The 22,325-nt window shown below is 39.3% G+C and overlaps 5 pseudogenes; 2 read left to right on the forward strand and 3 right to left on the reverse strand.

The window, feature by feature from the left end:
* Positions 1-267: 267 nt before the first annotated feature.
* Positions 268-423, reverse strand: LOC149519291 (5.8S ribosomal RNA; annotated as a pseudogene).
* Positions 424-3,686: 3,263 nt separating this feature from the next.
* On the reverse strand, positions 3,687-3,842 carry LOC149519292 (5.8S ribosomal RNA; annotated as a pseudogene).
* A 3,839-nt stretch (positions 3,843-7,681) lies between these two features.
* Positions 7,682-9,489, reverse strand: LOC149519293 (18S ribosomal RNA; annotated as a pseudogene).
* A 2,191-nt stretch (positions 9,490-11,680) lies between these two features.
* Positions 11,681-11,836, forward strand: LOC149519294 (5.8S ribosomal RNA; annotated as a pseudogene).
* A 229-nt stretch (positions 11,837-12,065) lies between these two features.
* LOC149519295 (25S ribosomal RNA) lies at positions 12,066-15,407 on the forward strand (annotated as a pseudogene).
* Positions 15,408-22,325: the final 6,918 nt, after the last annotated feature.

Consider the following 22,325-nt stretch of genomic DNA (forward strand, 5'->3'; position numbering starts at 1 on the left):
GGCAATAATGCATGACACCTAAGAAAATGTGACCTTGATCTAGTGGCTTATGGTGTAACTTAAGGGGGTCCGATAGGGTCCGAATAGAAGACGAACATGCATCATTGGAGATAAGGCACATCAGGAGCCTTACAAATATAGTCATGGTATTATCATTGTTGGGGACTCACTTTTGGGCCAACCACGACCAATAGGATCATGGGAAGCCATCTTTTACCCCCTTACCTAAAGCCCAATGGGTAGAGGGTTGGAGGGGGCGATGATGCATGACACTCAGGCAAATGTGACCTTGACCTAGTGGCTTAGGGTGCAACTTATGTCCAAAGACTCAATGGTTCACGAGATTTTGTAATTCATATAAAGTATCACATTTCACTACATTGCTCATTGATGTAAGAGCTAAGATATCCGTTGTTGATAGTTGTTTTGTTTTTTCATAACAAAAGGAGTCACAATGCACCCACGCATGCATCATGAATGGGATGGAGATGGCGCATGCACTCTTTTCATTTTGATTCCTTGGCGCGATTTGCTTTGGGGGTTCATTATTCAACTATGGGTGATGACATCAATCATTTTGCCCACCCGAGAGGTAGAACAAAATGATTATTATGCCCGTCTAGGGCCAAAAGAGGCTTGGGGCAAGGACTCATCCCATTGGTGTTTCGTTAACATATTCATGGGTTGTTTATTGAGTGAGTGTTGACAATGATCCTTCCATAGGTTCATTTATGAAAACCTTGTTATGACTTTTCCTTCCTCTAAATGATAAGGTTTAGTGGATTTCTTGCAACATCGCATGCAGTGAACCATCCACATCATTGTGATCTGAACACTTCACTAGACCATTCAATCGAAAAAAAAAGACAAGTGGTTTTTACAAAGGGCAGGGACATAGTAAACGCAAGCTGATGACTCGTGTTTACAAGGAATTCTTCATTGAAATCCAATAATTACAATGACCTATCTCCATCATGATGAAATTTTAAAGATTACTCGGGCCTGTCAGACAACTCAAAGAAAGTGCAGGAAGCATCGATAGTGCAATGGAAGGGACCATTACAGTGGAGTGTTAAGAAACTTTGGATCAAGAGCAATGGATGCTAGCAAAGTGCATGTTTGGGTATGGGATCGAAATGTTGGAAAATTGGATCATGGCACAGGAGTTAGAACTAGCATGCAAGGCGGGCATATCATTCCCCTCGTAACGAAGGCATTGACAAAATGAGTGTAAAAGATTGTCATAGTCCGCAAGGTGGTCCAAGCCTACGGGTTCTCTTCAAGTTGGGTGACAATTCAAGTTCTAGTGAGATAAAATCTAATAACCAAGGGGACCAGGCCCTAAGGTCCACTAGAGGTCAAGTTTACAAGAAACCAACCCAAAATAGTGGTGCAAGCAATGATCAGGACTCCAGTGGCTCAGGCAAGGTGTTTAAGTTTGGCACAATTAAGCTAGGCCTAGGTGCGGGCAATGTGGGCACATAGACAAACACAAGCATAGGTGTTGAAGGTCATGTTATGGGAAACCAGCCTAGAACATTGGTGCGGGTAGTAATCAAGACTCTTAAGGCTCAAGGAAGGTGTTTAAGTTTGGTAGAATTGAGCTAGGCCTAAGGGCAGGTGCTAGTGCACAATGCACAGGCACCCAATCAGGCCCAATAAAAGCACTGATGATTGAGGTGCGAGCGCACAATTAGGCCTAGGTGCAGGCATGCCTGAATATAGACTTGAGATAATTAAAGGTTGCAATACTAAGTCAGGCCCAAGTGTGGGCACAAGTATAAGCCCAAGCGTAGGCAGTGCTGAGCACGAGCCTGGAACTATCCAAGATAAATTCCCACTTGGATTAGATCAAGATGTTGGGAATATGCTATAGCATTATATCCCCTAAAATTAGGGAATACATCATATCTCTTAGAATCATGGAATTTAAACTAATGCAATCCCTAGAGTTTAGGTATGTAACCCAGCACTGATTGTAAAGGGGACTCAACTATAAATAGAGAGTCCCTCACCTTTTATGTACAAACACTAGAACCAAAGTAATAAAATCCTTACTCTTGCCTTAATCCTTTTTGTTGTTCTCTTGTTAGCTTTTCCCTCATGTTTTCTTAGCTCTATATTTTGCCTCTCTTATTGGTGTAGTGCTCACATGCTTGCATAGTAGGTTGAACTTTGGCATTCAAAGTTGGGGGCCTAAGTGGACAATACCTCACAAGGGTGTGGACCATGATAGTTAGACTGATCTGAGAGCCGAGCATAGACTTATCCAACATCCTAGATTAGCCTAACTATCATGGTTTACACCCCGTGAGGTATTGTCTGCTTCACCTCCCCCTTGGCCTAATAGTTTTGTCTCATAAAATGTGCCTTACAAGGTGAAGATAGTGTGAACCCTTATATCCTAAGACCAACTCTAATACATAGCTGATGTGGGATTTATGGCTCCTCTTTAAGACTGTGACATCCTCCTCCACTCTAATGAAGGCCCATCATCCTCAGTGACACATCTCTAGTACCCCCAGAGCTAGCTCTAATATCAACTGTCACGTGGCCATTACCCTCTCCTCTTAAAACTAGCTTATTAAGGTATGCAGCACATGTGAGCCTCTGCCAGAGTTTCATCTGGCTTCACCCCAGTTAGGCATAGTTCACCATCTTTTGGGTCCTAACAAGCATGCTCACACTTGAACCTTTCTCAAAAGATCAAGGTCGATCGGTGGTACACTCATGAAGGATCCCACCAATTAGCTTCTTTGCACCTTATGGGTTTTCTAGCCCATTGACTTACACACATGTCAAACTTTCTAGTCCATATTTTAAGAGAGGCTAGATAGGGAGCCCATAGGCTGATACTAGGAGCACATGAGTGTTGAGGTACATTGAGATGGCACATGCTACATTCCATGGTCGCGGTGATGATGTCTCTATGGGCATATTGAAAACTCAAGCTTGGGCTACTACCAAGGCCCATGTTGGTCTATGCCTCAAGCCGATTGATGGACTAGTTCTCACCATTCCACATGAAACCAGGGTGTATCATCGACCCCCATCCATTTCCCTCCTATTAATTTCAAGCACTCATTGACTTTCTTTTCAAAGTCATTTTCATCTTTCTCTCACAGTATTTGTTTGCTATCAATCTCTTGCCTATTTTAGCTTTGGATAAAATTTCTGGGTCTACATTCCCATATCACCTAACTACAGATAGCACCTCATGATGTGATAGGGTCCAAGCACAATGGGGCTCTTACCTTTTTCGGTTCCTCTTTCGAGGGGACTTGGGCCCGTCTGCCACTAAAGATGCTTCTTCATAATACAATTCAGATGCCGAAGGCATCTAGTTCTTAAGTTAGGCCCTTCTCAGTTCACTTACTGTTACTAGGAGAATTCTGGTAAGTTTTTTTACCTCCACTTATTAATATACTTAAACTCAGTGGGTGATCCTGCCTGACCTAGGGTCATGAAGCAAGCATTGATCGAGCAATGCAAGGGGTCAAATGAGGTTCATATGGCAAAGAGTGTGCATCTTCAGATACTGGCAATTTTACCATCAACGGTCACAGTGCTATCATTGTCAAAGACTCACTTTTAGGCCAACCATGACTAATGAAATCACAAGAGGCCATCTTTCACCCCCTCACTCAGTGCCTGATGGATGAGGGGTTGGAGAGGGTGATGACGCATGACACCCAAGTAAGTGTGCCATTAGCCTAATGGCTTAGGGTATGAGTTGCATTCAAAGAGTTGATGGTTCATGGGATTCTACAATTTACACCAAGTATCACATTTCTCTACATTTTTAATTGATGCGAAAGCTGAGATATCTATTGGCAATAGTCATTTTGATTTTTCAAGATAAAAAAAGTTACAGTGCCACCTGTATACATACCGAAAATGAGATGGCAATGGCACACATGCTCTTTTTCATTTCGGCTCCTTAGCATGATTTGCATGCTCAGATTTTTTTTTCACTTGCACACCAACCAGTTAAGGCCATGAGTGCCTATGGGTCACCAGAGTAACCAATCACCTAACAACATGGCTAGAAGTCATGCATGACTGGATTTTGCTCCAGGGACGTTACTATGAATGTACACAATGGTAGACCCATCACATATGCCTACTCCCCCTCAAAGGAAGGCTCGAACAACACCCTCTAAAAAGTATATGAGATTTTATAGATATGCTAGTAATAGACATTAAGGTGTCTAAAACGGAGACACTTTTTCAAATAGGCATATCCTACACCAAGGGTCCACAAGTGCCAGTGGTGGTCGAGGCATATGCTCACACCAAGACCCAGCATGCATTGATGGTATTTGAGGTAATTGCTCACACCAAGGGCCAAGATGTGCCAATGGTATTTGAGGCAAGTGCTTGCACCAAAGGCTATTTTTTGCTGATGCTAATCGAGGCATATGCCAACACCAACTCCAAATTATACCGATGCTGATTAAGGTATGTGCCCACACCAAGAGGGGAATTTGCCAACGGTGGTGAGACAAGTGCCTTGTACCAAAGTCCAGCTTATGTCAATGGTGTTCGAGGCAGGTGCCCATACCAAAGGTCAGCTTGTTCTGATTGTGGTCGAGGCAGATACTCGTACCAAAGGCCAGCTTGTGCAAATAATTATCAAGGATATGCCATACAATACACAAAAATTTGTCAATGATGATTGAGGCCTTGGTCAAAGTTTGATTCTATGCCATGATTGTCATGCTAGGCTCGAGCATGTGTTGGTGCTGTATTTTTTTGCCTAGGGCACCATCGCTAAAGAACATGACTAGTGGCATTGAAGATTTTGATGATTAAGGGAGGGTCGGGGGGTGTGCACACATAATGTGTGATGGGTGCTAGTCCTTGGCCCTTATGTTGGCCCCCTATCTCCTAAGGAATATCGACAACTCATACTCTTTTAAAGAGCATAAGAGCTTTAATAGGTTCATAGCGAGTAGCCATTTAAGTGTCTAAATAAGGATTTTTTTTCAAATGGCCACAAAATCTTGTATACTTTGATTTTTTAGCTTTTTTTGTGTGGATGCCAACAAAAATAAGAACCATGTATACGAAATTTAAGGCCAAAACTCCTTCCAAACAAATTTTCAAAAAATCCTAAACCACAAAAAATTTTAAAAATCATGAAAAATAAAAAATGAGTCATCTTAGTGTGAAACTTCACATGAAGGCTAAGGGAGCTATTATATGAATTTATAAGCCATAAAAATGGCACTGGCATGGTAGAAATATGAAGATGTGTCAAACCCACCTACTGTTCGATTATGGTGTGCATGGTGCGCAACTCGGGCTTAAGATACTTGTGCGTGGCACGTGGCCTAGAATATGCTAATAGTGTTTGAGAGAATTGCTTGCACCAAAGGCTAGCATGTGCCAATGGTGGTTAAAGCATGTGCCGAAAACAAGGGCCAACATGTCTTGATGGCAATTAAGGCACGTGCATGTGTTATAGTCCATAAGTTAGTCCAAGCCTAAGGGTTTTTCCTAAGTCAAGGAGTAGTTCCAATTCTAGCATAATAAAGTTTAACAGCTAGGGATAGAGATTAACAGTTAGGGGGATCAGGCCTTAAGGCATACTAGAGGTTCAGGTCATAGGGAACTAGCCCAAAATAATGGTACACATAAGGATCAAGACTTTAGAGGCTTATGTCTGTGTTCAGGTTTGACAAAATTGAGCCAAGCCTAGCTGCAGGCACTAGTGAGCATTATATGAATTTACAAGCCATCAAAATGGCATTGGTGTGGTAGAAAAATGAAGATATGCCTAAACCCAACTACTATCTGGTTGAGGTGTACATGGTATATGGCCCAAGCTCAAGATACCTATGCTTGGTGTACATCCCAACATGTGCCGATGGTGCTCAAGGGAACTGCCTATTTAAAGGGCTAGCATATGCTGATACTAGTCAAAGCATATGCCGAGACCAAGAGCCAACATGTCCTAATGGCAATCAAGGCATGTGTATGTGTCATGACCTATAAGCTAGTCTAGGCCTAAAGGTTCTCTCGAAGTCGAGTAGCAATTCTAGCTCTAGAGGGATAGAGTCTAACAGCTAGAGGGACCAGGCCTTGAGGCATATAACAGGTCATGAGGAATAGCCTAAAACAATGGTACGAGTAATGATCAAGACTCTAGAGGGTCAGGCATGGTGTTCAAGCTTGGCAAAATTAGTCTAAGCTTAGGTGCAGGCACTAGTGAGCGTTATATGAATTTATAAGCCATTAAAATGGCTTTGGCACGATAGAAATATAAAGTTGTGCCTGAACCCACCTTTTGCTCAATTGTAGGGTGCATGGTAGGCAACTTAGGACTAGGATACCTACACGTGGTGTGCAACCCAGCATGTGTGAATGTTGTTCAAGGGAGCTACTTGCACAAAGGGCCAGCATGCACAGATGGTGGTCAAAGCATGTGCCAAGACCAAGAGCCAACATATCCCAATGGTGGTCTAGGCATGTGCATGTGTTGCGGTCTACAAGTTGGTCTTCACCCAAAGGTTCCTTCCAAGTCAATGAGCAGTTTTAGTTCTAGTAAGATAAGGTCTAATAGCTAGGGGGACTAGGCCTTAAGGCCTATTGAAGGCTTATTGAAGGCCTAAGTCATAGGGAACTAGCCCAAAAAGTGGTATGGGCAATGATCGAGACTTTAAAGCTTAGGGATAGTGTTCAGCTTGGTAGAATTGAGTCAGGCCTAAGTTTGGGCACTAGTTAATGTTACATGAATTTATAAGCCATAAAAATGGCATTAGCATGGCAGAAATATGAAGATATGCCTAAACCCACCTACTGTCCAATTGTAGTGCACATGGTGCATGGCTCGAACCCAAGATACTGCATTTGGTGCACAGCCAAGCATGTGCCAATGGTGTTAGAAGAAACTGCTGACATAAAAGGCTAACATGTGCTGATGGTGATTGAAGTATATCCTAAGACTAAGGGCCAACATGTCTCGATGACAGTCAAGGCATATGCAGTGTCACGGTTCATAAGCTAGTCTAGGTCTAAGTGTTTTTTAGTCAAGAAACAATTTTAGTTCTAGAGAGATAGAGTCTTACAGCAAGGAAGACTAGGCCTTGAGGCCTAATGGAGGTCTAAGTATGGAGAACTAGCCCAGAACAGTGGTACAGGTAGTGATTGAGACTCTAGAGGTTCAAGCGTAATGTTTGGGTTTGGTAAAATTGAGCCAGGCCCAAGTGCCAATGCTTGTGAGCGTTATGTGAATTTACAAGCTATAAAAATGGTATTTGCATGGCAGAAATATGAAAATATGCTTGAACCCACCTATTGTTTGGTCATGGTGTGCATAATGTGCAGCCTTGGCCTAGATTACCCACACGTGGTGTGCAACCCAGCATGTGTCGAGGGTGTTCAAGGGAACTACCCACACAAAGGGCCAATATGTGTCGATGGTGGTCAAAGCATGTGCCAAGACTAAAGGCCAACATGTCCCGATAATGGTTGAGGCATGTGCATGTGTCATGGTCAGTAAACTGGTCCAAGCCTAGGGGTTCCCTTCAAGTTATAGAGTAGTTCCAATTCTAGCAAAACAGGGTCTGACAGCAAAAGGACTAGGCCTTAAGGCCTACTAAAGGCCCAAGTCATAAGGAACTAGCCCAAAATAGTGGTATGGGTAATGATTAAGACTCCAAATGCTCAAGCATGATGTTAAAGCTTTGGCACAATGTTTAGGTTTAGTGTATGGAAACCTTGCTACGACTTCTTCTTCCTTTAAATGATAAGATTTAGTAGACTTCTCGTGATGTCATAGGCAGCAAAATGTCCATGTCACCATGATTCAAACATTTTACCATACCTTTCAATCGATAGAAGAGACAGCAATGTGTACAAAAGGCAAAGACATAGTCAACACATGAACTAATGACTTGTGCTTACTAAGAATTCCTTATTGAAAACCAATAATTGCAATGATCTATCCCTATCATGATGAAATTTCAAAGATTATCTAGGCCTATCAACCAAGGTTATTGACTCATTGAATACATTATTGTAGCATTTGTGTGGCCTGAAACATTTAAGGGCATCATAGACTTGTTATTGCCTTAAACTTCCTTAGCCTAAGCGACCATAGTCCTTTTAAGAAGCTAGCCATGAAGGATCACCTCCACATAGGTAGTTAATAGGCTAAGTTCTTATTTGTTAATGAAATTAACCAAGCAAATCACTCCACCAACTAAGAACTGCCATTCACCACCACCCATAGAATCACGAAAAAGCTCTTAGTCTATCGATCCTTACTATGTCTAGACCTAGTAAGTTTCCCCATGTTGAGTCAAATTAAGCCACAGTTTCCACTCTTAGTGGTGCCTTTCTATCAATTCTTTTAAGTTTCAACCTTACGAACATAGTCCCCTCGGAACGTAAAGACTTTGATTTCTCATAAGGTATCGATAGAGTCCTAAAAGTAATATCTATCGATCCTTAATCGACATCATTCATGGTTGAGACTAGGAAGGTATCAATTATCTTCAAGCCCTCAACTTTCATTCTTGATTAATGAAAACATCTTTGGCAAATGTTTTCATAATTGTTCATCTTTCATAAATCAAAGACTTTTACCTCTGACTATGAAATACAAATGCCCCTAACTACCTATGTTAATCATTACTCTAATATGAAAGGCCAGCATAATAGGACTAAAATCTTATGATATTATCCCATGCTAATGTATACAATAGTAGGTCTACTTCAAGCACTCTAATTTTCTCAAAGTAATGTGTCGGAGGAACAACCTAGCCAGTTAAGGCTAAAAGTGCATTGCCTACAGTAGGGATGAGTAAACTACTACTCACCATAAGATAGACTGGACAACCCAACCCTAGTTCTAACTATGAGATTTTTAACTGTAACAACTTAAATATATGCTATTTGAGCTGGAATTACCATAGATACTGGCACTACACTTGCCCTTCAATGGATCTTCATTAAGGGATTCAGATTATACTCATTTTAATTACTAGACTCATAGAGCCCGATATTGTTATTTATTATCACAACCTTCTCGTGTCAAGATTGGGTAATTTGCGTGCCTACTACCTTTGATGTGGGAGCAATTTCTCAGGCTCCCTCTTTGAAATCAAACCCTAATTCTGCATCACCCATCTTCACCATAGTAGGCCACTAGCTTACCATCGAAAGTTATAAGGTAGAAATTTAAATGATGCATTACTAGCACAAAGGCCTTGTGATTTATCGAGTTATCATGAATTATTAGAGCAATGGGCAAAGCCCGCATCGAATTTTTATCTAATAAATACATCATTTCCAGAAGTTGAGGTTTGTTACACTTATTAGCTTTAGAATTACTATGCTTATTCGAGTAGTAGATACCATCAAACAAATTATAACTGATTTAATGAACCATTAATAGTTTCACAATCTAAATTAATTCATACATATGCATGGCTTAATCTTTGAGACAAGCATATGACTATTGGTAAGATCAACCAGGTAGCATTCTTTCAAGATGTTGGCATCGCATAGGCTTCAACATACCATTCAAACAACGAAGAGAGCCAATATAGAGCACAAGCATCATGCATGTTGAATAGGTAAAATGCATAACATCTGGCAAAAAAAGGCTAAGTGCCCACACCCATAAAACATTATGCATCCGAGAGCATGATCAAACACTAGTGCACCAATAAGGCCATAAGGGTTTAGGTGGCACACTTAGGACATAATGCATGATTGAGGTCTAACTTGTAGTCCTTAATGACATAAGACGGATAAGGGATGGCAAGACATCTGGTTTCCATTTATTTAGGTATGTAGCACAAGATCTCAATTATGCCCCCAGGGTACGATGACCATATGGGGGAGACTGAAGAGGATGATGGGTCGACAGCTCTATGCATCAATCATAGAGCCTACCAAGACATACAAACATAGCACCATTCATATGCCTATTGCATACAAATGGTAGCATCCACACAAACCAGTCCATAACCCACCCAATCAATTACTCGATGAGTGAATGGAAGAAATGACATACGAGGCCACACCACAATTGCTTAACATAGGAAAATCACAAGCAAGGGCCACAGACTACCTTTGCCATCTAACAGGTAACAACAGCATGACACCACCAATGCTTAGTCTGGTTAAGACTGCACATACAAACTTTTTTGTCACCACCCTAGGGGAACATTGCCCAATTCAGGCACTTGTTCTTAGGGTGTTGGGCAGCATCTGTGGCATACACGATCTTGGCTAAGCTAAGGTATTTTTGTGGTCGACAATAAGGGACCATGAGACTACCAAATACCTGAAAGAATTGGCTAGACCAATCCCATGATCGTAGCTTCTGCTTGTACCACCCTAGAGAATCATTGCCTGATTCAAGGACTTGGTCTGAGGTAGCATTAGCCATAAGCACAGGCTTGAACTTGGCATCGTCAAGCCCCTTTTCAACATGCATGCCAATTGATTGAGGCCATGGGCACCTATAGGTCATAAAAGCAACCAGTCATTGGACAACATGGCTAGAAGGCATATCCTAGATTTTGCTCCAAGGACATTGTTGTGGATGTATGCAATGATAGGCCTATTAAGCACACCTACTCCCTTGTATGAAAGAGAGAGTGGGCCCAGATAATCACCCTTTAAGGAGTATAAAAGATTTTACAAATATGCTAGTAGTAGACATTAAGGTGTCTATAATGGGAACACCTTTTTTAAATAGGCAAGTCCTACACCATGGGTCCGAAGGTGCCTATGGTGATTGAGGCTTGTGCCTGCACCAAGGCCTAACATGTATAGATGGTGTTTGAGGCAAGAGCCCATAGCAAAGGTCAACATGTATTGATGGTGTTTGAGGTAACTACCAATACCAAAGGCTATATTCTTCTAATGGTGATCAAGGCAGGTGCCTGCACTAAGGCCTAGTATGTGCCAATGGTGGTCAAAGAAAATGCCTATACCAAAGGCCAGCTTGTGCCAATGATAGTCAAGGGTTGTGCTCGCACCATGTGCCAGTATATGCCAATGATGGTTCAGGCCTAGGATGAATGCTTTGATACCATGAAGAAATTCATGATAATTTTATTTATGAATTCTTAAGAAACTTTCTGCAGTACAAGAGGATATATATAGCAAAAACATCAAATCTAGCAAATCTTATGATATCCTAGAGATAATAACAAATCACCTAAAAATTCTCTAACAATAAATAGAAACTACCAAGTAGAAATTTGGTCAATGAGCTAAATCTTTTTTATTTAGGAAACAACCAAAAAAATAAATGAATGATAGCTAATCAAATCTGGCTAAGAATTGGTTTTCCATACTTATCATTTAAAGGAAGGAGACATCGTAACAAGGTATCCATAGGTGAGCCTCTAGAAGGATCATTGTCGAAACCCACTCAACAAATGACCCACGAATGCGTTAATGAAACACAAAAGGGGCAAGGGTGCTTCCATGCCTTGAGCCTCTTCTAGACCCGAGTAGGAGTGATGGTTGCTTTGTTCCACCTCTTAGGTAGGTGAAATGATCAATATCATCACTCGTGACTAAATGATGAACCCCTAAGGTGAATCGTTCTAAGGAACTAGAATGAAAAGAGCATGTGTACCATTGCCATCTTATTCACTATGCGTGCAAAGGCAGCATCATGACTTCTTTTATCATGAAAAACCAAAATGACTCTTGGTAATGGATATCCCTATTCTTGCAATGATGAAGAGTGTACCAAAATGAAATACTTAATGTTAATTACAGAATCCTATGAACCATTGAGTCTTTGAATGCAAGTTGTGCCCCAAGCCATTAGGCTGAGAACACGTCTACCTAGGTGTCATGCATCATTGCCCCCTCTAACCCCCTATCAATCTCTAAGTAAGAGGGGCAGAAGATGGCCTCAAGTGATCTCATCGATCATGGTTAGCCCAAAACCAAGTCTCCGATAATGATAGCACCATGATTGTTGATGGTAAAGCTCCTATTATGCCTTGTCTCCAGTAACACACCCTTATTGTCAATCTAGACCTCATTGGACCCCTCGCATTGCTCAATCAATGCTCGTATGGTGGCTTTATGTCAAGCGAGATCACCCACTAAGTTTAAGCATATCAATAAGTGGAGGAAAATAAAAACTTACGAGGATACCCTTAGTAACAGCAAGTGAACCAGTAAGAGCTAGTTTAAGAATCGGGTGCCTTTAGCATTTGAATTGTAGTTTGGAGAAGTGTCCTTAGCAGCAGGCTAGTCTTAAGTCCCTTGAAAAGGGGCACCGGAGAGAGTGAAAGCCCTTTTATGCCTAAAACCCATTACACCATCAGGCACTGTCTGTGAGTCAAGTTATTGGAAATGCAACCCCAATCGGGTGATAAATTCTATCCAAAGCTAAATATGGGTGAGACACCAGTAATGAACAAGTACTATGACGGAATGATGAGAAGGACTTTGAGAAGAGAGTCAAAGAATGCTTGAAATTGTCGAGAGGGAAGTGGATGGGGTAGCTAGATGTGGAATGACAATAGCTAGTCTGTCGATTGGCTCGATGGGTCGTAGTAGCAGCCCAAGCCTGGGCTTTCAATATGCCTATAAAGACATCGTCACTATGGTCATAGAATGCAACACCTACCATCTCGAAATGCCTTGGCACCCATGTGTTTCTACTATCAACCTTCAGGTTCCCCATCTATTCCATTTTGAAACACAGACCAAAGATCTAACATGTGTCTATGTTAATGGGCTGAAAAACCCATAAGGCACAAGGAAGCTGATTGGCAAGATCCCTTATGGGTGCACCACTAATCGACCTTGATCTTTTTAAAATGGTTCGAGTGTGAGCATGCTTTTTGGGACTTGAAAGATAGTGAACTATGCTTCAGTGAGGCAAAGCCAAAGAAAACTCTAATGGAGGCCTACATTGATACTGATGTGTAAATTGTTCATCTGACTTGGGTATAGGGGTGAAAAACTTACCAAACTATCTAGTAGCTAGTTCCCTCTGAAGTTCCCCTTAGAATAGTTAAAGCTTTTAGTGAGTTCCATTAGGTAAAACCAATGATTAGAGGCATTAAGGGCCTAATGCCCTCAACCTATTCCAAAAATTTAAATAGGTAGAATGGTGCAACTGCTTCATTGAGCCATGCCATAGAATCGAGAGCTCCAAGTTAGCCATTTTAGGTAAACAAAACTAGCAATGTGGGATAAACCAAAAGCTAGGTTGTTGTGCACAACTGTGCACTAACCTAGAACCCACAAAGGGAGTTGGTCGATTAAGATAGCAGGATGATGGCAAAGAAGTTGAAATATGCTAAAGAGTGTGTAACAACTCACTCGTAGAATCAACTAGCCTCGAAAATGGATGGTGCTTAAATGTGTAACCTATAACTAGTTGTCAGGGCTAGGGCTAGGCCCGGATGAGTAGGAGATTGCAATAGTTGTCATGAAAACTAAGGTGCTAGCCTAGGTAGAGTGACCGTTGATGTGGATCTTGGTAGTAGTAGCAAATATTTAAATGAAAATTTTAAAAGTTGAAGAAGGGAAAGGTTTCATAATGGCAATTGCACATGGGTTAGTTGATCCTAAGAGATAGGGAAAGCCTATCTGATAGCACATCCAACATGAGTTTTGAAAGGAAATCGGGTTAAAATTCTTGAACTAGGATGTGATGGCTGATGGCAATGTTAGAGAGTTTGAAGATGTTGGTCGAGGCCTCAAGAAAAGTTATCTTTTTTGTTTAACAGCTTACTCAACCTAAAAATGACCAAGTCGGAGGTAGGGTCCAATGACCAGAAGAGCATTGCACATTGCATGGTGTCCGATGCACCCCTAACAGCCCTTGAAAATTTGAAAAATCAAGTGCCATCCGTATCTGATCATTCTCATAACCATATTAAGTCTCTAAGATGGACAACATCTGGTCGATGGAATAATGTAGGCAAGGGAAGTAGGCAAACTAAATTCGTAATAAATTGCTCTGAAGGTTGGGCACAAGGGTCCTAGTCTTGAACCCATTGGCTATTGGTGCATTGTTCGAGCTACTCTTGTAGCAAGAGTAGCTCACGACATGTTGACTGAAGGACAGATTGGGAATGGCTCTCTTGAAGGCCTTCCTCGAATGATAAATAGTTGACTTAGAACTGGTATGAACAAGGGGAATCTAACTATTTAATTAAAACAAAGCATTGTGATGGTCTTTGCAGATGCTCACACAATATGATTTCTACCTATTGCTTTGAATGTCAAAGTGAAGAAATTGAACCAAGTGCTAGTAAATGACAGGAGTGACTATGACTTTTTTAAGGTAGCAAAATGCCTCGTCATCTAATTAGTGATGCATAAAAATAGATTAACGAGATTCCCATTGTCCCTAATACTATTCAGTGAAACCTTAGCCAAGGAAATAGGCTTAGTAGAATCAACAAGGAAAGAAGACCATGTTGAGCTTGACTCTAGTCTGATTTTGTGAAATGACTTCAGAGGTGTAGGATATGTGGGAAGTCTTGGTTGAAATTGAAATATCACTATTTTTAATGTTATTTTACTTATTCCATGAATTAGAGGCAGGGCATGACCCCATCTTTTAGACCTAAGGCTAGCCTCAGTCAATCAATTTAAGAGGAAGACATTGTCAGGTGGGGATTTTAGTTGGGGTGGCACAACTATTAAAAGATAATACAAGTATCTTAAGTTAAGCTCGACGAGAATAGAAATCTTGTGTGGAACAAAAGGGTAAAAGGTTGTTCGATTATGATTTCTGTTACAAATATGAATCATGAAAGCATGGCCTATCAATCCTTTAAACCTTATAAATTTGAAGCTAGAGGTGTCAAAAAATTTACCATAGGGATAATTAGCTTGTGGCAGCCAAACATTCATAGTAATGTTGCTTTTTGATCCTTTGATGTCAGCTTTTAATATCAATGTGAAGTAGAATTCACCAAGTGTTAAATTGTTCATCCACCAATAGGGAACATGAGCTAGGTTTAGACTATTGTGAGATAGATTAGTTTTACCCTACTGATGGTAGCATCATAATAGTAATTCAACCTACTACGAGAGGAACTATTGATTTGCACAATTGGTCATTGTGCTTGGTAGAAAATCTAGTGGCATAAAGCTACTGTGTGCTGGATTATGGCTGAATGCCTCTAGTCAAAATCTAGGCTAGAAGCAACACACATGCCCATTGCCCAAATGCCAACCTATAGTAAAGGCCCATGGCCCCTAAGGGCACCTATCGTAGTTATAGTCCCCATAGTGAATAAGCTGTGTGAGCTTCTTTAAGTTCAATTCCCACCGAGTGATGGGTAGAATCTTTTGCAATCGAGCTAAATACACGATGGGGTATTGTAAGTGGTAGAGTGGCCTTGTTGCCATGATTCACTAATATTCAGCCCTTTATCACTCTAATTCATCCTTCCCTCTACATCCACCAAAGTCCTTTCACTTCATTTTTTTAACTCGCACCCCTCAGGGTTGGGGACAAATGGTGTTCTCCATTGCAATTGATTTAATCGAGTGATCACATCCCTCTATCAAGCATCTAAGTACATGATAACCAAATGCCCTTGGTATTTGTTACAAGGATAGGCTCGCACTTGTTGCGGGCACTTGCTTCAAACTTTATGGGCTCACACCAGCCTCTGGTATAGGTTGTTGTCTCAAATGCCATTGATAGCATCTAGCCTTTGGTTGGTGTAGGCAATCGCATCCAACACCATTGGCAAATGCTTGAATGTTGTTACCTTACACACCATCGCTAGATGTTGGCACTTGGTGCAGGTGTCACGCCATGGGCGGGCGCAGTAGGCACATTAGGTGCACCAGTACGCGCACCTGAGGTTGAGGCCCACGTACCAGGCACACTAGCTGGAGTTAGCACGCAAGGCCTTGGAGACAAGGCCAGAACGCCCGCACAGCTTATAGGCCAACCTATAAGGCCAAGGTCTGGCCTGTATGATGTCCGCACCACATCCAATAGGGCCTAAGATGGGAGATATGCAAAAAGATCTTTTGAAAGATCCCAAGATCAGCAGGAGCCTTCTGGCAGATCTGGTTGACCCTTAAAATTAAGAGATAGAATCCTGATTGATTGTAATCTTTGTAATTCCTTGATTTTAGCCTTGATCCTAGGGATTTAGCCATAAGTGTAGCTGGTAGCCTCAACTATAAATAGAAGGCTGCTCCACCTTCATTTGTACACCATCATACACTTCTGTTTTAGTGAATACAAAGCATATTCTAGTAAGTTATCTTATTTTCCTATTTCTCTCAAACTTGCACATTCAGCCCTTCCCATTGTTCTAGTGCCCGTACGCTAGTGTTTTAGGCTGACTTAGGCTACAAAGAGGTGATTCCAAGCCTAAGGTCACACGGATTTTGAGTCTGAGGTCGGAGCTCATGACAGTTGGTATCAGAGCAACTTGGTTCTACGTGTTTGTGTTGTTCAGGCTAGATTACAGTTGAGGAGATGGCATCCCAGAGTGACATTGCTAGCCAACAACCAGAGGCCCAGGAGTAGAGGTGTGGAAGAGGCAAAAAGGCCAACTCGAGAGACATTTGGTCTACCATGGACAGTAGGCTGGCTAGGGTGGAAGTGAGCATGGGCAACATGCAAGAGAAGCTTGAGGATGTGAAGACTCACATTGAAGTGCTAGACTCTATAAAAGAAGAGGTCAGTGGCAAGTTGCAAGCTGCTCTCAATAAAAGCATGAACGTGATCACCCAAAAAAATGAAACCTTAGAGGCTATGGTGGAGGCCTTAAGCAAGAGGATAGAGGGGCTCACCAGTGAGCTCGTAGCTTGCAAGACTGCCATTGGGAATGGCATGTTTGCTGGAGTGTCTAAGTCCAAGATGGATGTCCCCAAGCCTAAAGAGTTCAAGGGAACTAAGGCAGCCAATGAAGTAGACAACTACCTATAGGGTATGAAGTAGTATTTCCAAGCCATGGGCATGCAGGACCACCACTGCTATGTATCTCATTAATGTAGCCTTATTATGGTGGAGGCACATGTGTGATGATGTTAGGCATGAGAGCGCCAAGATTGGAACCTAGGCAGAGTTTCAAAAAGAGTTCAGAAAGTAATTTTACTCGGAGTATGCCGATGATGAGGTGGGGCAAAGTTACGTAGGCTAAGCCAGTAAAGGGACATAAGGGAGTATGTACAGAGATTCTTTGAACTGGTGTTACAGATCTTGGATCTAGGCGAAAAGGATACCTTATTTGCTTTCATGGATGGGCTGAAACCGTGGGTGAAGCATGAGCTATAATGGAGGGGAGTTCATGACTTGGCTAAAGCTATGACTACTACTGAGTCCTTGATAGAGTTTAAGCCTTTGAACAAGTTCGAGTCTTCCAAGCCCAAGGGTAAAGGTAAGGATGAGAAGGATAGAAAGAAACAGTCCAAGGGGAAAGACTGTGATCGAAAGTCCAAAGATAGGGACTGAGACCGTTCAACTAAGGATGACAAGAGGAAACTACCATCAGCAAGTGGAAAGTAAAAGGGGACCGAGAGCCACTAGCATGCTACTTATGTGGAGAGAGCCACATAGTGCACAATTACCCACAAAAGGGCAAGCTAGCTGCTGTAGATAAGGAGTCTGACGAGAAGCTAGAGACAGAGGCAGTAAAGCTTGGGTTGTTGGTGCTCAATGCTATCCAGAGTAAGGGGAGCTGCAAGCCAAAAGGCTTGATGTTTCTAGATCTGATGGTTACGGGTCAGAAGGTGAGTGTATTGGTGGACAAAGGTGCCTTACATCTTTTTATTTCAGGTGATGGAGCTTAGAAGCTCATATTAAAGGTGCAAAAAGGGACTGGTACCATTAAAATGTGAACTCAAAGGAGGTTCCAACCATTGGAGTAGCATGAAGAGTGGAGTTATAGCTTGGAGACTGAAAAGGCAAAGAAACCATAGAGGTAATACCCCTTGACGACTATGAGTTTATGATTGGGTTAGATTTCTTTGTTCGGATGAATGCCCTTCTTGTGCCTTTTGCCAATTGCATTTGCATCTTGGATGCATAGTTCCAACGCCTGGTACCATTGAAAAAAATGTCTGGAGTTAGGTCACGGGTGGTGTCAGCCATCCAATTTGCCAAGGTGGTAAGCAGAGAAGAAGACACCTTTTTGGCAGCCTTGAAATATGATGAGCCAAGGGAGAAAGAGATCAAGTCACCCTTGAAGGTGCTGAAGGTGCTAGAGACCTTTAGTCATGTGATGCCTGCAAAGCTACCTAGCAAGCTACCACCTAAGAGGGAGGTAAACCATAAGATCGAGCTGGTGCCCGAGGCCAATCCAACAACCAAAGCTTCTTACCGAATGTCTCCACTAGAATTGAAGGGACATCCAGTCACGTTCGAGAGTAGAAAGCTGAACGAGACCGAGCGCAAGTACACGGTCTAGGAGAAAAAGATGACTGCAGTGGTGCACTGCTTACTCACTTGGTGCCATTACCTATTAGGGTTGAGGTTCAAGGTTAGGATGGAAAATGTGGTGACCAACTACTTCTAGACGTAGAAGAAACTATCCCCCAAGCAGGCGAGATGGCAAGATTTTCTTACAAAATTTGATTTCCAGATGGAGTACAAGCCAGGGCGGTCGAACTTGGTGGTAGACGCCCTTAAAATTCCTTTAAAAGGAAAAATAACATTCTTTCCAAATGATAATTGTTGATGACTCTCCAACATTTAGGCAGAGTACCAAAAATTATCTTCTTTGGAATGTTCTTTTAATTTTATTTTTTATTAAAATCAATTTTTCGAAGAACATTTATGTAGTAAAAATGAAAAATGCTATAATTAATCATAAATAGCAATAATTAAAATACATGCATATGCATAATGAGTGCAAAAAAAATAAATATAAGCAAATATGTCTTAAATGATGATAAGATATGACTTTAGAATCAGGTCCTTAAATATAAAATGACCACATGAACTCTCTAACCTTTAGGCAAAGTTTGAATGCAATTATTTATATTTAAGATTCCATTTTTTTATTTTTTTATTTTATCTTATTATTGTTTTGATTAAAGAATTATATGAAAATTTTAATGAAATAAGATTTTCTAAATACCTTATCTTCTAGGTAACATTTTGAAATAGATTATTTCACACAAAAGTTTTCATATAAATCCCTACATTTTGGGATGATTTTGGAGTTTTGGGGATATAAGATTTCATTTAAGATTCGAGTTTCATATAGGGTTTAGATTTCACCAAGGGGGTTTAATTTTAGGGTTTTATTCAAAGTTTTATTTTATAGTTCATTAATTTATGAACATCTCTAAAATTCTCCAACATTTAGATAGACTTTCAGAGCAAACTTGTTCTTAATAATTTCTCCAATAAAAATGAATTTTTATGTTTTTATTTAAGGTTTCACCTAAGATTTTATTTAAGGTTTAAGTTTCATATAAGGTTTAGGTTTTTACTACGTTTTAGGCTTCATCTAGGGTTTAGGGTTTCATTTTAGGGTTTTATTTAAGGTTTCATTTTATGGTTTCATTAATTTGTGAACCCCTCTAAAAATCTCCAACATTTAAGTAGACTTTCGAAGCAAGCTTGTTCTTAATAATCTCTCTAATAAAAATGATTTTTTTTATTTTTATATATTTTCTTTTTCATTAAAATTTTATTATTACTATTTATTTAACTTTCATTATTTTATTTTTATTATTTAATAATTCTCCAACATCTAGGCAAATTATTTATTTTTTAAAACATGATTTTCAATTCCTTCTAATATCTACTCAAGAATTAAAAGATTTTTTAATTAAAAATTTATTATTATTATTATTATCTTTTTATTTTCTTTTAAAATTTAAAGTGCATAAAAATGAATTATATCCAAAACAAATTAAAGCATGAAAAATTAAATCACCTGAAAATTAAAACAAAACATATAAATTTAAACCACAAACAAATTACACAAAATTTAAACTAAAATTAAATTTACAAAAGAAATATGCATGGACAAAACAAAGAAAATTTTGGTGGTCTATTCATAAGTCATGTTTATTGACCCAAAACAGGAGACCTAAGCTAAAACAGAAGGCAAAGCCCTACATACAATTCATGCAAAGAAAAGCCATGCACATCTTCATGATAAAACTCAAAAGTCCTAAAATGATGGATTTTCCTCAAGCAAGTAACCAATGGGTAAAAGAAATACAACAAACATCTTCCATGCAATAAAATATGATCGATTTAATAAGGGAATTTTAATTCTCCTATGGCTATTATGGACCATTTCCCTATGGCAAACTATGGCTATGTAATATGTTAGAAAATTTAAGAAAACAAAAATAATAAAAAAGAAGAAATACAGCTTTGAGGTATGAAAAACACTATCTTAAAGGCAATTATGCCTATAGGATACAACAAAGCCCTAAAAAACTCTCTAAATTAGAAATAGTAAAATTCGTTAGGCAAAAAAATCTATTTATAATAAATGAATAGTCACCAATCAAACCAATTCAAAAAATCATGACATTCTGTATAGTTATGTTTTCTTATTTAAATAAGCTTGATTTAAAAAGTCATTTTTTTCTGTTTAGATATGTTTATTCTGACCATCATGTTTTTTTTCTGTTCAAACATGTTTATTCAAAATTAGTAATATTTCAAAATAAAAAAATAAAAGATTTAAAAATTAAATCTATTTACTAAATAAGCCCAAGTGCTTAAAATGCCCTATCTTTGACTTTTAAAATTGTCTGACCTACTACAAAAACTCCTAACAAGCCTAAATGACTTTGTCCACTCCAACACTTAACTCAATTACTTAAATAACATAAGTAATCTCTTTTAAACTACATAAAAATGATCTTTCTACTCAATGTAGGATACACCACATTCTAGACTACCAATAATCCCCCACTAGTTTGGAATGTTGGTGCTTAATCTTTAACTTTTCACATAAATAAATATTATGAATACAAGAAGCTATCTTTGATTTAAACCTTCAATTAGCATTTATACCTTAGAATTCTAACAAAGTTGATGGTGTCCACAAATTAAACCTCAACTCTTAGTGTTAAAATTGAAGATATGACACACATAATACTTATTTAATATTCTGTCAAAGGTTTATAACCGCTTTAGCACTATTATGGCGATGTGCTTATCCTTATTCATAAACATTCACAAGAAAGTTTCCCATTTTCTTGTTGAAGCGGCATTACTTCTATATTTATATAGGTGGATTTTCTTGTTTATGTCTCCATTGCTATAGACATTTAATTGTAAACTCCATTAAGAGTTCAATCTCATCCTCCATTTACACAATGGCTTACACTAGTATTCCAAATATTTAGAATGGGTTAACTAGTGTTTACAAACACATAACAATAACTTGTTGTCAACTATTAAACTTTGTAATTAAAGGTTACTAATTCAAAGTTAGGTTCCCATTATTGGTGTCTAAAAGGATTTTTAAACCCATTTCACTTGTGGTGCTTATTACCAAATTTCTAGGTAGTGCCTTAGTAAGAGGACATGCTAAATTATTAGTAGATTTAACATATATTATGGTAATCACCCCAATTTTTTATCAATTCTCTTATATAATCATCTCTTAGACTAATATGTCTAGATTTTCCATTATAAATCTTACAATAAGCTCTAGACATAGTAGCTTCACTATCATAGCATAAAGAAATGGCTATCATTGGCTGTGGCAATAACTCTATATCCATTAATAAATTTCTTAGCCATCCGCTTCCTTGCTTGCTGCAACTAAAGCTGTAAATTCATATTTCATAGTTGAACGTGAAATGCAAGTTTGTTTTTTGGATGCCAAACTAATTGCACCACTTCCAAGAGTGAACATTCATCCTGAAGTGGATTTATTGTCACTTATATTAGTGATCCAACTTACATCTAAATATCCTTCCAAAACAACTTGATATCTAAAATAAAATAAGCCAAAATCTTTAGTTCTTTTAAGATAACCTAGAACTCTTCCTATGGCTTTTCAATGACATATACTAGGCTTTCTTGTATATCTTGATAACTTGTAAATAGCAAAAGCTATATCTGACCTAGTACAATGCATAGCATACATAACACTTCCAATAGCACTAGCATATTCAAGTTATGCAATTACATAACCTTGATTTTTTGTTAATTTTATACTTGTATCTTATGGAGTATTGGCTTTTTTTATATTAAGATACTTAAACTTATTAAGTAGTTTCTCAATATAATGACTTTGATTAAGTATGAAACCCTTGTTATATCTCTTAACTTTAATTCCCAAAATGGTATCAACTTTAATTAAATCTTTCATTTTGAAATTAGAAATCAAATACCTTTTGGTTTTATTTATGCC

The sequence above is a fragment of the Durio zibethinus genome, chromosome 4 (genome assembly GCF_047325235.1).
Source record: "Durio zibethinus cultivar Kanyao isolate XHJ-2024 chromosome 4, ASM4732523v1, whole genome shotgun sequence".
NCBI classification, from domain to species: Eukaryota; Viridiplantae; Streptophyta; class Magnoliopsida; order Malvales; family Malvaceae; genus Durio; species Durio zibethinus.